This window comes from Natator depressus, chromosome 3, assembly GCF_965152275.1.
Source record: "Natator depressus isolate rNatDep1 chromosome 3, rNatDep2.hap1, whole genome shotgun sequence".
Taxonomy (NCBI): domain Eukaryota; kingdom Metazoa; phylum Chordata; order Testudines; family Cheloniidae; genus Natator; species Natator depressus.
Genome location: NC_134236.1, coordinates 87,537,060 through 87,553,702, shown reverse-complemented (window position 1 = coordinate 87,553,702; position 16,643 = coordinate 87,537,060). Strand labels below are relative to the sequence as shown.

General features: G+C 39.4%; 1 long non-coding RNA gene across 1 annotated transcript in view; it reads right to left on the bottom strand.

Annotated features, from left to right (window-relative positions):
- Positions 1-253: 253 nt before the first annotated feature.
- LOC141983947 (uncharacterized) overlaps positions 254-16,643 on the bottom strand; it is a 57,346-nt gene continuing 40,956 nt past the window's right edge. Inside the window, exons 2-3 of the long non-coding RNA XR_012638586.1 lie at positions 9,834-9,907; positions 254-364 (exon numbers count right to left, since the gene is read on the bottom strand). This is a non-coding gene — a long non-coding RNA (uncharacterized LOC141983947). The remainder of the gene's footprint in view (positions 365-9,833; positions 9,908-16,643) is intronic.

Below are 16,643 nucleotides of genomic sequence, written 5' to 3'. Positions count from 1 at the left end.
CAGTGCTAAAGTAGCAATGCTATTTTCAAATATAATTGGAAGACAAAATAAAAATATCAGGCCATATTTTGAAGGTTTTACTCAGTTTTTATTCAGTAAAAACTTCCATCTATCTCAGTAAGAGTTCTGCATACTTGAGGACTTAGGGCCATATTCTGTTGCCTTCTCTCTTGTTGAATAGGAGCTTAATACCAGTAGACCCACTGAAGCTCATGTTGAATAAGAGCTTACCCAGCAGACCCCCTGAAGTCAATGGTTATGTCACAACAGGTGGAGCAAGGTGCTTTTCAGTGTAAGGGAATCACAAGTCTGGCCCACAGGGAATGAATAAGTCCTCCAGGGTTTGCCCTTTTCAGCAGAAATCCTAAAGACGTGTAAAAGTGCAATGATTTTATCAGTTAGAATGTAAAGGCGTCTGTACATTTTGAGAAATAAAAATAAAGAACAACAACAAATAACTACTTCTTACCCCACCTTTGTTCTGTTGTTCCTGCAGCCTCTTTCTAACTTTTGAGTCAAGGAGATAACGTTGCCAGTGAAATCACAGCCTTGGCTCACCAACCAGTCTCTAAACTAAATTCCCTAAAGTTTGGGGTTTTAAATTCTTTTATTTCCTGTTTTAGATGTGGAATATGCCCAATTCTACCCTGGTCTAAGTCCTAGTTGGAATTGCCTCACTGATGCTTATCCATTTAATAAACCCAGAGCATGTCGTCTGTCTGACTGTTTCCAAATAAAGTGTTTGTTTATTCTGTAAAACCCTCTTTATTTCTCCTATGAACTCTTTCCAAATTGTTCATGAACTCTTAATTGATTTTAACAGAAACTGAAATGCTATCTCTGTATGTGTAATTGCCCTGAAAAAAAAAAGAGGAGTAAGGGAAAGAAAAGGGTGTGAAGAAGCAAAAGAAAAGAGAGAAATAGTATATATCTGAGATCTGCGAGAGAATGCTCTGCAAGCAGAGAAGTAATTGGTATTAGAATATTTTGGTTGCATGCTGAGATGCAGGCACCAATGCCAACTGCCAACTGTTTTACATGACACAGTTGGCACTGCTGATTTAAACAGATTGATGAATGGGACCTCCTCAGTAAAATTGGTGATAATTATGCACTATATACAGTGCAGGCTAACACTAAGAACACTGCATAGAAGGTGTTGGTTTTTTTAAAAAAAGATTAACTGATTTCACAAACACATACTGGTTTGCAATTGTAAATGCTGAATATATATTCATATTCAGTGACCATGGCTCTTCTTCTACTGCTCCAGTTCTTTTCAAAGAAGAAGCTATAAAAAGCTTTCAAGTGGGTGTGAAAAGGGTGAAGACCAAGATTTGAAATGTCAGGAACCATTTGCCTTGTGAAAATGTTGTAACTGCATTAGTCAATGGAAGGAGATAGAGAGAGATGGATGATTTACCATAGATAGAATCCTGTTAATAATCATGCTTTTGGTCTTTCTTCATGTTTTAAGGGAATAAAATTACCCCTCCATTTTTTGTTGCTGTTGTTTGAAGGAACAATTTTTGCTGAGCATTCAAACTTCATGATGGATTAATGGAACAGCAAGAAATTCAAAAAAGCAAGTCACCCTGTCACACCATCCAAACAATGACAGAGCAAAAATATCCTCATTCTAAGTGTACTGGCAAGAATGTCAGAGGAAATAAAGTACTTGTATGTCCTTAGAAACAAGGGCACTGTGAGTGCTACTCCTTGAAGAAAATATGCCATAAAGTTTCTGCTGCAGCTCTGAAGATACAGCAGAACCTCAGAGTTACGAACACCTCGGGAATAGAGGTTGTTAGTAACTCTGGAATGTTCATTAACTCTGAACAAAACGTTATACTTGTTCTTTCAAAAGTTTATAACTGAGCATTGACTTAATACAGCTTTGAAACTTTACTACATAGAAGAAGAATGCTGCTTTCCCTTTATTTTTTTAATAGTTTATATTTCACACAGTACTGTATTGTATTTTCTTTGTTGTTATTGTTGTCGTCTCTCCAACTGCCTGATTGTGTACTTCTGGATCCAAATGGAGTGCATGGTTCAAACTCTGGTGTTCATAACTCTGAGGTTCTACTGTAACTTAATTGTCCAGAGGAACAGAACATATTAACATTGTATACTGAACATGTCAATTACATGTACTGCCTATATTACATATTTATTAAAAAAAAATCTGGTTTAGTGTTATTTAGATCTATACTGTACTAAAAATAGTAGATGTTAATTAAGTCATTTTGTCTTATTTTATACCCTGGAACTATATACTGTATTATTCATCGTAGGACCAGCTCCTACAGATCTTTTGAAAAAACTAGAAGCATAATAGGTTATTACTATTCATCTGTCTAGCTCAGAGCTATCTAAGATGTCCATCACTGTGGTATCTAAGGCCCAGATCATCCAAGGTATTTAGGTGTCAAACTCCCATTGATTACAGGTAATCTGGATTTCAATGGAAGTTAAGCACCTAAATACCTTTGAGGAGCTGGGCCTAAAAGATTTCCAGGTTAATTATACTAGCATACTGAGATTCCTAGTTGACTTAATGGTGTCTTCTTCTCTCTCCCGTCCCTGGTTTCAGGAGGTTCTGCTTTGGGTGTGATGGAGCTCATTACGTCCATGGAAAATATGATTCACAACTGCAATCCACTGCAATCATCATCTCTCCAAAGGGTTTCAATTTGCAAAACTTTACACACACACCTCCCAGAATAAAGGGAAATTTAATCATAATAAGATAAATTGATTGGTTAACATACTAGTAAATCAGTAGTGTCTGAAAATAATAATTGCTGCTCAATATGGAAAAAGAAACAAAAAGAAATGGAAAACCCAAAAGGAGCAATAATTTAATGAAATGATGCATCACATTATCAACTGAGATAATAAAGCATCTGGGGAAGCCAAAATATTGTTGTCTATCTAGATGTTCTTATTTTCATGTCAAAAGAGGAAATGCAGAAGTGAAAGAAAGATCCAAGTAATGCAAGAATAAAATTAGGACCAACCAACATCTACTAATGGAGAAATAAATTATTTGTACTAGTTGGTTGTACAATTAAGTCAACCTGTTCATTGAACCAAATGGAATAGAGTAACAAGTAAAATGCTAAAATTACTTAAGAGAAAAAAGCCTGAGGTAACATAAAGTTTTCAATGTTTTGTAATTTTCTTCAACATTCATCTCGTTAAATGATATGACTGAAGAATCTCAACTAAATGTTGGCAAAAAGAATGGGGAGTATTTGTGGCACTTTAGAGACTAACAAATTTAGTTGGGCATAAGCTTTTGTGCGCTAAAACCCACGTCATCGGATACATGCAGTGGAAAATACAGTAGGAAGATATACACACACACACACACACACATATATATATATATATATATATATATATATATATATATATATATATATATATATACACACAGAGAACATGAAAATAAATCCCTGCCCTGAATCAGGTACAGCAGGGAATGATTGCATATTTATTGGACCAGAAATAGAATGAGGCAGAGCAGGGTCTTCCACATCCCAGATGAGTGGCCTAACATCTAGGCTATTGGTTATTTTGGAGTGTGTTCGGGTCTGTCTCTCTCTCTCTCTCACACACACACAAGCACACACACACACACACACAGGCATTTTCTTACCTTCTCCCCCCCCCCCCCCCCAAAATACCAACTAGTTCTAATACTCAGGCATCACCTTTGCGTGGTATGGGGACATTTTGACTGGTCGTCCTTTTCATGTGATTTTTGAAAATAGCAACTTTTTACTTTTTAAAATTACTTGTTTTGAATTTTTTTAAAGTCCAACAATAAAATGTTTCACAAAAATGAAAAACTGGTCAATTTAAAAAACTAATGCAAGGAAATAATGTCAGAAATTGTAACTGTTTTTATTCCCCTCCTCCCCCCATATTTTTGACCAACTCTAGTTTGCAGGTCTGTAGACCCACTAAGTTCTAGTTTCCTTTTGCCCTTGCTGTCACAGGTCACAAGGTGCATTCAAAGGTTTAGATTTCTAGGATGAGGCATTTTCTGCTTCTGAGGTTGGAGGAGAACAAGGCTGCTGCATCACCTTTTACTTCTTTTTCTTTGCCTTTTTCTAGAACCCATCTTTATTTGTTTAGTATCAGTTAACCTGAGGACTAGCTGAGCTATATAGTGTTGATGATAACATTTATTCAGATATGAAAGTAATATCAGGTGACTTCTTCAAACTCAAACTGCAAATGGTGCTGGTTTCATTAATGGCTCACCTTGCTTTTATTGGCAAGATCTTGAGGTGGTTGTCCTGTGATGAGCTGATTGCTAGTGATATGGTTAGGAAAACAATAGAAGAATGGTCTCTGAAAGTAACAGTAAACCCCTAAATGAAATCTGAGTTCTCTATTTCAGTGTTTCTCAATGACCGGTCCATGGACCGACACCGGTCCCTGAGTTCCCCCGACACAGTTTAGGAAGGCAGCAAACCAGTCCCTGGTATCAAAAAGACTGAGAAACAATGATCTATTTCATATTTAGTAGATCTGTATCTGGCTTACATGGCAGATTTCACTTGGCATTTCAAAGGACAGAAGTTCAATTTGTCCAGTTTCAAAGGTCAAATTACTATAAAAACTCTATCTACTTCCCTCTCCCGCAACCCCCAGTGCTGCTTGATTCTTCCTATCTAAATTTTGAAAAATCTGGTAACTCTATTGGTACCAGTCTGATTGTTTTAAGTTTGAATACTTGGCTGCCTATTACTCTTAAAAGTTACCAATAGCTACAGTGCTCATAACGTACTTTTATGAATTGCGCAAATAAACAGATATTCTTTAGGGTACAATTTGTTTTTAAAAGATTAAGATTACTTCAGGGGATGTTGAACTCGATACATTTATTTGTTAAATTAGTATAGGCCTGGTGAATATAAAATATTATATTTTATGTACTCTTGTTAGAAGGGAAAAATGCATGGCTATTAAAAGGCTTTTACCTGCCCTCAACATTTTTCCCAAGGCAGACAGTATTAATTACATCCGAATCAATAACTCTTAAATTAATCTTCCAGAACTACAGACAATTAGGGAAGAAAAAAACAAATAGTAATGTGCAGTGAAATAAACATAATTGTATGCATTTACATTTATTTTACAGTGCAATCAATCAAGTTATTTAGAAAATCTTAGCCTAGATACGTTTATTGCAAGCCTAATAAATGCTCTGATTCCTTTCTCCAGTGATTCAGTCATTCCAATTGTGTAAAATATTAAGCAGTCAAAGGCCCAATAAAGGACAGCAGAATCTGCATTCCATAAAGAGATGGTCGTCTTCCTGTGTCTTTCTTCGTTGGGTGTATTTTTAAATATTTGGATTCCATATTATTTGCGGAGTGCAGAGAGTGAGGGGTGGCCATGTGGGTGTTCACATTAATTCAGACAAGCTTACTTCAGATGGATTTAGAAACTATTCAGTATTTTCATGAATGCCTTGAATAATGGAATGGATAATGCTTATAAAATTTATGAATGACTCCAAGCTGGCAAGCGTTGCAAGCACTTTGGAGGACAGTATTCAAATTCATAATGATCTTGATAAATTGGAGAATTGGTCTGAAATCAACAAGATGAAATCCAGTAAAGACAAGTAAAAAGTACTTGACATAGGAAGGAAAAATCAAAAGCACAAATACAAAATGGGGAACTACTGTCTAGACAGTAGTCATGCTGAAAAGGATCTGGGGGTAATAGTAAACCACAAATTGAGCCAACAATGTGGTATCATTGCAAAAAAGACTAATATAATTTTGGGGTGTATTAACAGAAGTGTTATATCTAAGACACATGCAGTAAATGACTCACTAATCAGCACTGCAGAGGCCTCAGCTGGAGTATTGTGTCCAGTTGTGGGCATAACATGTTCAGAAAGATATGGACTGACTGGAAAGAGTCCAGAGGACAGCAACAAAAAAGATAAACCTGACCTATGAGGAAAGGTTAAAAAAAACGCTGTATGTTTAGTCTGCAGAAAAGAAGACTTAGCAGGATCCTAACAATATTTTTCAAATATGTTAAAGGTTTTATAAAGAAGATGGTAATCAATTGTTCTTCACATCCACTGAAGGCAAGATAAGAAATAATGGGTTTAACCTGAAACAAGAGTGATTTACGTTAGATATTAGGAATAACTTTCTAACTATAAGAATAGTTAAATAGTGGAATAGGAGGAAGGTTGTGGAATCCCCATCAGTGGAGGATTTTAGGAACAGGTTACATAAACACCTGTCAGAGATGGTCTAGGTATATTTGGTCCTGCCTCATCAAGGGTCGTATGGACTAGATAACCACTCAAGGTCCTTTCTAGCCCTACATTTCTATGATTCTGAAGTTCCTATTCCTTGTTGTCCGTATCCAGTTAAAATCAACCAAAGAGAAATGTAATTGTGAATGCATAACAGCTGGAGCTGATCATTTCTTTGGCCAAAATTGAGTGCAAAGATATGCCCAATAGTATACAGATGTCTAAAATATATCTAATGAGTTGACATCAATACATATGGTTGAACTTTAAAAAATTATTCAAAAGAATTAGGAATTAAAATCCCATTGAAAGTTAACAGCACCTGCGCTTCCGACTCCCTTAAGTGTTTTTGAAAACCCATTCTCTCTATCAGTATTCCATTCCTGAATTCCTTGTGGAAATAAAACTTCCACACTAAGAAGTTGTTGGTTTGCAAGAAATGTGGGATTGGTCCCCAAGTGGCACACACTCTGCAGTGAAGAATCTTCCCACCTAGCCTTGATCTTTTCCAACTACAACCACATATAGCCTGGAAGGGACAGTATGTTAAAAACTAGTTACCTTATTTTCATTTTTTTAAATAGTATGAGAGAATTTCTTTAAGAAAGATCAGCCATTGTGGGAGATGGTAGATGGACTCAATCTGTTAGTGACATGCTCCAAAGTGGTCAGCGACCAATTGAGAATGTGTTTCCATGCAAATTTCTCTACTGTCTATTGACAAAACCTGACTATGTGAAATGATTTAATCTTTTATTGGATCCTTTTCATCTTTGCCAAGAGAGCTGTTAACTTTTGGCTGGTAAAAGACATGTCAGTAAAAAACCACTTTTTCCTGATCCCTTGAGTGATTGGTTAATACTCGTTTCACTGGACTTCAGATGACAAGCATTGCACCATATGCAAAGGTTTATATGAATTATATTTTAAATACGAAAACATATCCTGTGGCAAAAGTTTTAAATGCTATAGTCAAGACTCATTATGGCCTCAGTCCTGCTGCTTGCTCCTTGCCTCTCCCGATCTATTCATTCCAGTGGGTTCCAACTGACCCACAGCTCCTGTGCTCTGTTGAACCATAGAGCCATGATCAAGGTAATCCTTACATGGACTGCAGAAGGGCATGGGGGATCCTTACTCTCCTGCATTGACACACAATGTAGGCACAATCTAGCCCTACATCTCCAAAGTACTGTGTAAACATTAACTCTGTTTAACTCTCCCATACCCAGATGACATTGGAAATGTGCAAATTGGGCTATCTTTTGTTATCTTGTATTTCTCTCTTAAATACTCCTTCCACTTCAGAAGGCAGTATCTTTTTAATGTCTATGAAACATGCCTTTTGCAGCTTAATAAAGCTGATCTCATTTGCTAGCTCTAAGAGGTGATTTATACTATCTCTATTGAAATTTGCAACCTGCATGGTGAAACACACCACATTTTGTTTCCAAGTTGTGTCTGATTTGACTACAATTACAGACCATGCCATGTAACCATTCCCAGTAGGTACTATAGGTTGTCAGATGACGTTAATTCTTCTTTTCCTCCAATGGGAATTTTCAGGAAAAAAGGCCCTCTGTATAATTGGCCTTGACAGTATAACTGCAGACCTTTTATGCTGGCCTCAACAATATTTCATTAGACTTATGTCGTTAGTAATTACATTTGTCTTAGAACATAACTATATGTTAAACCATTACTGCGGGGAAGGGAAAAAAGTTTGCATTTCACATTATAGGAATAGTGATTGGCTCTGAATCATTAATCTTAGGCATGCCGTGATCATCAGTAAGGAATGGAACTCCCTGAAACCCATTCTTTCCATGCTTTTTCTGTGAGAGATCTATCACATCCAAATATATGTTGTTGTTGTTTTTTGCAGGGACGGAGGGTTCATTTGGGAGTTTTGGTTCATGCTATGTATGATATTAAAGTCCTTGTGAATTGCATCAGCCCATGCCCACAAAACTTAAATGGATGTTTCCAATAAAGTGTGAACTTACTCACCATGAAGATTATTCTTTATTAATATTACAGTAGTGCCAGAAGTCCTCAACTGGGTCAAGGTGTCATTGTGCTAGGTGCTGTGCAAACATTTAGAAAATGAAAGCCCTGGCCCTAAAGAGTTTACAACCTGAAAGTTCCACTTTTCAGGGAGCCCTAAACAAGATCCCAGATCTTCTTATGCCATATGGTCAGTTCTAGATAGATAACATACCTATATCATGTTTAATTGGAGATTTGAAGAAATCCTGAATATATGTTTATTCAGATTCTAAAGTCTTTGGGTCTGGTGTCTTTCAGTGTCAAGTAAACTCCAAGTCCACTATTAGATGTTAACAAATAATAAAATAATAATAATAGATCATCTCCTTAGTACCCTCTTCATGGAGGTTGCTACCTGCCATGGGGAAGGGGAGTGGGAAGTGCCATCTCACTACAGATATATACAGGATGGAAAGGGTAGAGGATGGTTGCACTATTCACATTGTTTCCCCCAAGGCAACAAATGGGCAATACTCAGAAAAGTTAATAGAGCCTCGAGCTGGGCAGCAGGAAGAAAGAAGGCTTGTGGGTAGTGGGTGGAAGGGTTGGGAGAGAGGGACAAATGAGGGAATGGACGGGTGAGAGAGGGAATGGACGGGTGAGAGAGACAGAGCAGGTGAGTGGTGAAGAGGGGGTGATTAGGAGAAGGGTTGAGCATGTCAGTGATTGTGGATGGATGGGATCTGAGAGGGTGTGAGAAAAAATACTATCTTCTCCTACCCCATCATTTGCCATCACATCTCTCATTCAGAAAGGGGGACAAGGGGATAGCTTGGAGGAGAGGCAAATGTAATAGATACTTTGTCTCTCTCCTCCAGCTGTCTAAACTTCACCACATATATCTTTCCACTGGCCCTTCTCCATGGCCTCTCTCCCCTAACAGTCATCCCATTTTTTTCACTTTGAAAACTCAGACACCTACAGGAGCTGAAGCATGAAGTGTAGAAGGCAACAGGTCATGGTGATGGGAATGGAACAGGGAATCCCTGGTGCCTCCCTCATGCACCTTTGGTACATACCTATAACCAGCCACCCATTTAAGGCACCAGCCACGTCTGTGTAACTTCCTCCCTATTTGATAGAAGAACAACGGACTGGCTTCAACAAGAAACAAAGACAAGGAAAACAAGAAAAAAGAAAAAAAATCTAGCATATAAAAGCAATATTATTACCAAAAAACCACCACACTCACACACACACCCCACACTCACCTTATACTCCACTGAAATTTTTAAAACTATTATCTATTTTATCCAAATTGTTTCTTTTTGAATCCTATAAATTGGACATTTTAAGTCTGAATTATTTTTAGTATTACTTTCTGATCTACAGTACCTACCGGTAGTGTTTTTTTTTTAACCATTAAACTTGGTGAGAAAAAAGACTGAACAGACACTATGTTTCAATCCTTTTCTATCTCTAATGGATTACGTACTTTTAAAGGGAAGTATCCACTCTGTGTTGATGGACACAAACACACCTGCGGAGATCTGGTTTTGGCTGATATCGCATATCCAAGTTCCTCCAAGAGATTTCAATAAAAAAATGCAGTACCTGCAGAAAGTAAATTGAAAACAAACTGTAGTTGAACATTTTTTTACTTCCCAGTGGTGTACTTTGACCCCCAAAGGCAACTCTACTCTTGATGTACAGCTTTTCACCTTGTATCTCATTCATATTAAACATCACTTCTTTGTTATGTTAGGTTGTTGTGTGCTTCATTCGGCTTGGAAAAAAAATCCCTCCTCAGATATCAAGAGAAAAGCAGCAGAAGATAATTGAGCTAGCATTTGTGCATGAAGGATCTTTGGCCACTTTGAATATTATATCACAAAGGAAAAATTATTCAGAATCATCCTGGGTGTCACCACATTGACTTTTTGTATGCACAGATTAATTGATTCTATGTGTTTAAGATGTGGGATTTCAACATAATTTAAATCGTACAGGCCTCATCTGTAGCCAGTTGGAAGGGGAGGGCTGTTAAGAAAAGATAAATCTCTCCCCGAAAATTGGATTGAACCAGAAGAAAGTGGCTAGAGGTGTTCCTGAACCACAGTGCTGTCCCCCTGGCTCCAGCAAGTGACCCTCTGTCCCTCACAGGTATCATCTGTTCCCAAGTGGGAGTGAAAGTGATGTTTGCTGCTTGCTGAGAACAGCTGAAAGAGGCACAAAGGACAAAGTGATAAGAGAAATAATCTTTGGATTTTGTGTGAAAATAGAAGGGCAGGGAGCCTCAGACTTCAGGAGCTACGTGATGATGGCAGGAAAGTGATACTTAAACACAGCAACTCAATAAGTAATTTTCCAGCAACACTACTCCCATGCAGATGCATATTTAGCCATTAAGACATGGGCAGGAACCAAACTGTCACACACAATAACTTTATTAATGAAGAATGTAACTGACACTATTTTACTTAACTACAATTCTCTTAATGACTTGATTACTAACAGCAGTGCTGGAACTGAACAATGGCATGTGAAATCGAACATGCCATTGTTTGTCAATTTGTTTTGCCCTGTCTTCCTCAGAATTTGTGTAAAAGCCATTTCTAGCTTGGAATTTCATGTTAACTTTTGTGCAGTTATAATTAGCAGTCATTTCTGGCAATTTTGGCTGTGGATGAAAGACAGGGAGAGACCAACCTCCACACAAAATGTTTCACGTCCACATTTATAATACATAATGCAGACAAAAACACAGTCACAAAGGCTATGTCTACACTGGCAAAAGAACAACAAAACTTTTGTCTTTCAGAGCTTTTAAAAAAAACCCTGAAAGACAAAAGTTTTGCCACGACAAGTGCCAGTGTGAACAGCGCATTATTGGCAGACGTGTTCTCCTGACGACGGTGCAAACGCTGCTCGCTGGGAGTGGAAGTTTGTTGTCAGCGGAAGAGCCGACAAACAGTGGCTAAACTGCATGACTTCTAGCAGCACGGCTGTAGCGACACCACCATGTCGCTAAAAGCTGCGTAGTCTAGGCATAACCAAAAAGGATTAGCATCAGAGGTGGTAAATTGTTCCATGGCTTGCAGCACTTCTGGTGTTCAGACTGAGACAAGTATTGTCCCACACCAAACAATATTTTACAATAAGGAAGCAATAATAGAGGTTGATTTTCTGCTGGGAGGTCAGCCTGAAGTGAGGCAGAGATGGAAGAACCAAAAACGTGTGCACTAGAGAGGAAGAATGGCTTGGTCTTTGCATTGGAAGACATGAGTCCAATGCCTATTCTGTCATTGACTTCATCTGTGACTCTTGGTGAGTCATTCAGTTTCTCTGTTCCCATCTGTAGAACGGCATACTAGCACTTCCCCACTAAAGAGAAGAGTTGTGAAGATAAACACTTTAAAGATTGGGAGGTGCTCAGATACTGTTGTAAAGGAGACCACGTAAGCAGTGCTGGATGAGTAGATGTATCAGTTTGCTGTCAATCCTGAAAAAACAAAATCATTTCAGGTCAAACTGAAAATGAAATTTTTCTGCAAATCAACAAGTCAAAAACATTTTCAAGTCAGATCAAAGCAAAAGAGGACAAAACAAAACAAAAACAAAACAAAAGAACCTCCCTTGAAACTTTTGGTACAACAGTTTCTGTGCATGATATGGAGAAAGATTGGACCTTGGGTATTAGATATTATAGGAGACAGTCCAAGCCACTAGACTGTGGGATAGGCTCATGTGGTTTTTTTCCACTCTCTCCTCTTGAAGCTGTTCCACTGTGTATAAATAAAGAAATATTTACTAGACAGGGACTTGAGTGTCCCCCATCCACAGACACAGTCCCACACCACCAGGCTAGAAGAACATCCTCACTAGCTACTCCTCACCCACTGACTAGTCACTGTCATTCATAGTAGCAATTCAGAGTCATTCATGAGATTTTTTTAAATCTACTACATGAGTTTGAAGTGAATTGATGACTTGGTGGGGGAAAGCCAGTGTCACCATTGGTGGGGTTTTTCACCATCAGAGGGTGAGGCTCTAGAACAGCCTCCCAGTAGGAGTTTTGGGGGGAAACAACTTAATTAGCTTTAGGAGAGAGAATAACAAGTTTACAAATACAATTATGTGATGCTTGTGATGATGAGGGGCAGAGCTCAACAGCCCGGCAGCTCATTTCTGGTTTATGTCTTATGTTCCTAAAGCTCATGCCTCAGGGTTTCAGCTGGCCATGATCAGGGGTCAGGAAGGGATTTTTTCCTCCCTAATGTATTCCGGGAATACATTTTTATCTCCTCCGTCTAACTCAGGTAGCCATGGCTGGAGATAGAATATTGGGTGGGGTGAGGCAGGGCTCTGAGCATTCCCTCTCTCTCTCAGGTGGTTGGGTGGCTGGTTCTTGCTCACATGCTCAGGGTTTAACTAATCACCATATGTGAGGTTGGGAAGGAATTTTCCCCCAGGTCAGATTGGCAGTGATATTGCAGGGTTTTCACCTTCCTCTGTAGTGTGTGAGTGTGGGTCACTTGCCACGGTATCTCATTTAATCATTTCCTTGCCATTGCAGGGGCCTTGAGCACTGACGCACCTCAGTCCCTCCTTTTCTCTGCCCGTGGCACACAATAATCTAATCTCCTGTGGGTTGCCGTACTTTGGTCTCATTTTGGTTCCTGGGTTTAATGTGCAGGTCCTGGGTGGTGTTGATGGCCTGTGATCTACAGGAGATCAGACTATCTGATATAGTGAGTCCCTCTGGCCTTAAACTCTATGGCCATGTGGTGTGATGATGATTCTGCATCCACAAACCACTCACTATTCACAATAGTGTTTACTCTAGTTTGGGAGGCTTTAAAGCGAGAGAAATAAATGATCTGTCTGAAAGAAGGGCTGTGAGGTGGCATGACAAGGATGGAAAATGTACAAACCACGGATGGATCGGGAAGAGCTCCTGGATTAGTGCTAATGGATTAGTGTTTGTCACATTGGCAAAGTTGAATCACTGATAGCAAAAATCACTCGATTACAACAGACACTACAAATTCAGATAGATCATGCTGAAGATGCATCAGAGCTGGACTGAAGTACTCTAGTATCAAAAGGACTCCTTCATAAAACAAAAAATTGAGGTCTGATATTCTCAACCAAGATAAGGATCATTTCTAAGTCATATTTCTATCCAGATACCTTAAGACTAAATTGTGCCCTCCCCTGTCACAATGTGGTTGGCCCTTGTGACTGAAAATAGGCCCAGGTTCCCAGCTAAGCCAATGAAGGAGGTGGAGCTACACCAGAGCTATAAAGGGTCAGAGAAAGTTCAATGAGGGCAGAGCTTAGAGGGAAACTACAGTGTTGGGGAGAGAAGGTCTTTTGCAGTGATCCTGAAGGAAGGATATTGGGGCTGGGGAGGAAGACCCAGCTGAGACAGTTCCTGAGGGAGGAGGGGCTGTTCCTGGCTTAAAGCTAGGTGGAAGATTTGTTTTATGTTTGCACTGGAATTTTGTAAAGAAAGAAAGCAGCTCCCAAGGCATGCTGTGACTGAATGAGAAAGTGAGTTTGCTTAAGGATCCCTGAAGAAGGAGAAGACAGGCATGGGGCACTGCAGAGGCACCCCTGGCTACAAGGGGGAGTTCAGATGGCAGCCAACCCTGTTACAAACCCCTTCTCAGTCTCTTGCTCAGCCTTCCCAGGTATTGGGTCCAGGTCTGGTGTGGAGTGTGCAGCTAGTGCTTTCTGCATAGCAACCCCTCCGAACAAATGGATGGGGAAGAGAAAAGAGGGGTGGAAAGTGGGTAAAGCATTGACTCCATTCCCTGTCCCCCTACTCACTGACTAGGCATAACGGGGCAGGGTGAAGTAAGGTGCATCCTTTCAAGGGCTACAATAATGCATTTCTCCCCCTGAAGCAAGAGGACAGGAGCTGAGACTTTGAGTCACAAGCTGGATCCTTCCTAACACTGCTACCAAGGCAAAGCAATTACATACCAGCCAAGCTCTGGGCAGAGTCTCAGGGCTCACTCTAGCCTTTATGCATTTCCACTGTGCCATAGTGTCTAGGCACCATATATGCACTACAGTCAGCCAACCCTCAGCCTGGGCTCAGCCGTAGTCTCATTGAGTCTATTGCCCCTGGGTCTCCTATGAGAGCCCCGCTCCTCAGCAATCTCAATCTTCCCAGCAGGAGTTCATCTCACTCCCATGATTTTTTCAGGGTCCAACTACTGTTCACTTGTCTGCAGTCCCTGGAGGTGCTCCCCAGGTCCCACCACTGGCTGCTGGCAGGAAACAACACTCCAAGGCCCCATGCAAGAAAAATTATTAAAGGCCTAGAAAATATGACTTATGAGGTGCTCTGGATTTTCTCCAGTTTGTCCACATCTTTTCTGAAATGTGGTGCCCAGAACTGGACATAGTACTCCAGTTGAGGCCTAATCAGCATGGAGTAGAGCTGAAGAATTACTTCTCTTGTCTTGCTTACAACATTCCTACTAATACACCCCAGAATGAGGTTTGCTTTTTTTGCAACAGTGTTACACTGTTGACTCATATTTAGCTTGTGATCCACTATGACCCCCGAAATCCCTTTCTGTGGTACTCCTTCCTAGGCAGTCATTTCCCATTTTGTATTTGTGCAACTGACTGTTCCTTCCTAAGTGGAGTACTTTGCATTTGTCCTGATTTAATTTTATCTTATTTACTTCAGACCATTTCTCCAGTTTGTCCAGATAATTTTGAATTTTAATCCTATCCTCCAAAGCACTTGCAACCCCTCCCAGCTTGGTATTGTCTGCAAACTTTATAAGTGTATTCTCTGTGCCATTATCTAAGTCATTGATGAAGCGATCTTACAGAACCAGACCCAAAACTGATCCTTGAGGGACTCCACGTGATATGCCCTTCCAGCTGGACTGTGAACCGCAGATAACTACTCTCTGGGAATGGCTTTCCAACCAGCTTTGCAACTAACTTATAGTAGCTCTATCTAGGTTATATTTCCCTAGTTTGTTTATGAGAAGGTCATGTGAGACAGTAGCAAAAGCCTTACCAAAGTCAAGATATACCACATCTACTGCTTCCCTTGATCCACAAGGCTTGTTACTCTATCAAAGAAAGCTATTAGGTTGGTTTGACATGATTTTCTCATGACAAATCCATGCTGACTGTTACTTATCACTTTAGGATTTCTGCATTTGTGAAGGTGGGCAAAGTTTAAGCTTGCATATGAAGTTTAACTCTGTCTCCTTATGAATTGCAAATACAGTTGGCCTGGAAAGGCTTTTTTTGTTACCACAAAAAATGCCACCGAAACTGAAAGTTCATTTTTTCTTCTTCAAAAGTCTTGTGATTTTTGATAAAAAAATTAAAACCCACAAATCAAAAAATGTCATCCTAAAAACAAAACAAACTTTTCAGTTGTCCAGTTCATCAATGAAAACTCATTTTTATTTTATATATATAAATATTTTATATGTAATATATATTCAAATCACACATTTCCAATGACAATTTCTGCTTTAGTAAAAAAGTCAAAATATTTTGAATGAAATATTTCTGCCAAATTTAACTGCAATAAAGTAGAAGTGGAGGTGCAGCTCCACCTTCTTTGATTATGTTATAACATCATGGCCACAATTTACAAAGGTGAGTAGTGATTTTGGGTGTATCAATTAATGGGTATCCAATTTAAGACACATTAGGGGAACCCCTCCATGTGATAATAAGAATGCAGGAATTCGTTATTATTTTCTGCTTTTGCACCAATATATTCCTCTCTGTGGTCTAATTTCACAAATAAGAAAAAGGAAGAAGAAATCTGTGACGGGTTGGACCCCTTGGGAAGTCACCTGATGAGCTGAGATACCACTGAGTCTACCTGTTCTGACAGCATGGGCCCCCTTTAACCTGTTTTGTTGAACCAGGCTCTTAAAACCTCTTCTAACACACACAGGCCGGGCCACACCCAGCTGCAGATCAGGGAACTGATGGGCAGGATACCCTGGGAGAATAACATGAAGGGGAAAGGAGTCCAGGAGAGCTGGCTGTATTTTAAAGAATCCTTATTGAGATTACAGGGACAAACCATCCCGATGTGTAGAAAGAACAGTAAATATGGCAGGCGACCAGCTTGGCTTAACAGTGAAATCCTTGCTGATCTTAAACACAAAAAAGAAGCTTACAAGAAGTGGAAGATTGGACAAATGACCAGGGAGGAGTATAAAAATATTGCTCGGGCATGCAGGAGTGAAATCAGGAAGGCCAAATCACACCTGGAGGTGCAGCTAGCAAGAGATGTTAAGAGTAACAAGAAGGGTTTCTTCAGGTATGTTAGCAACAAGAAGAAAAT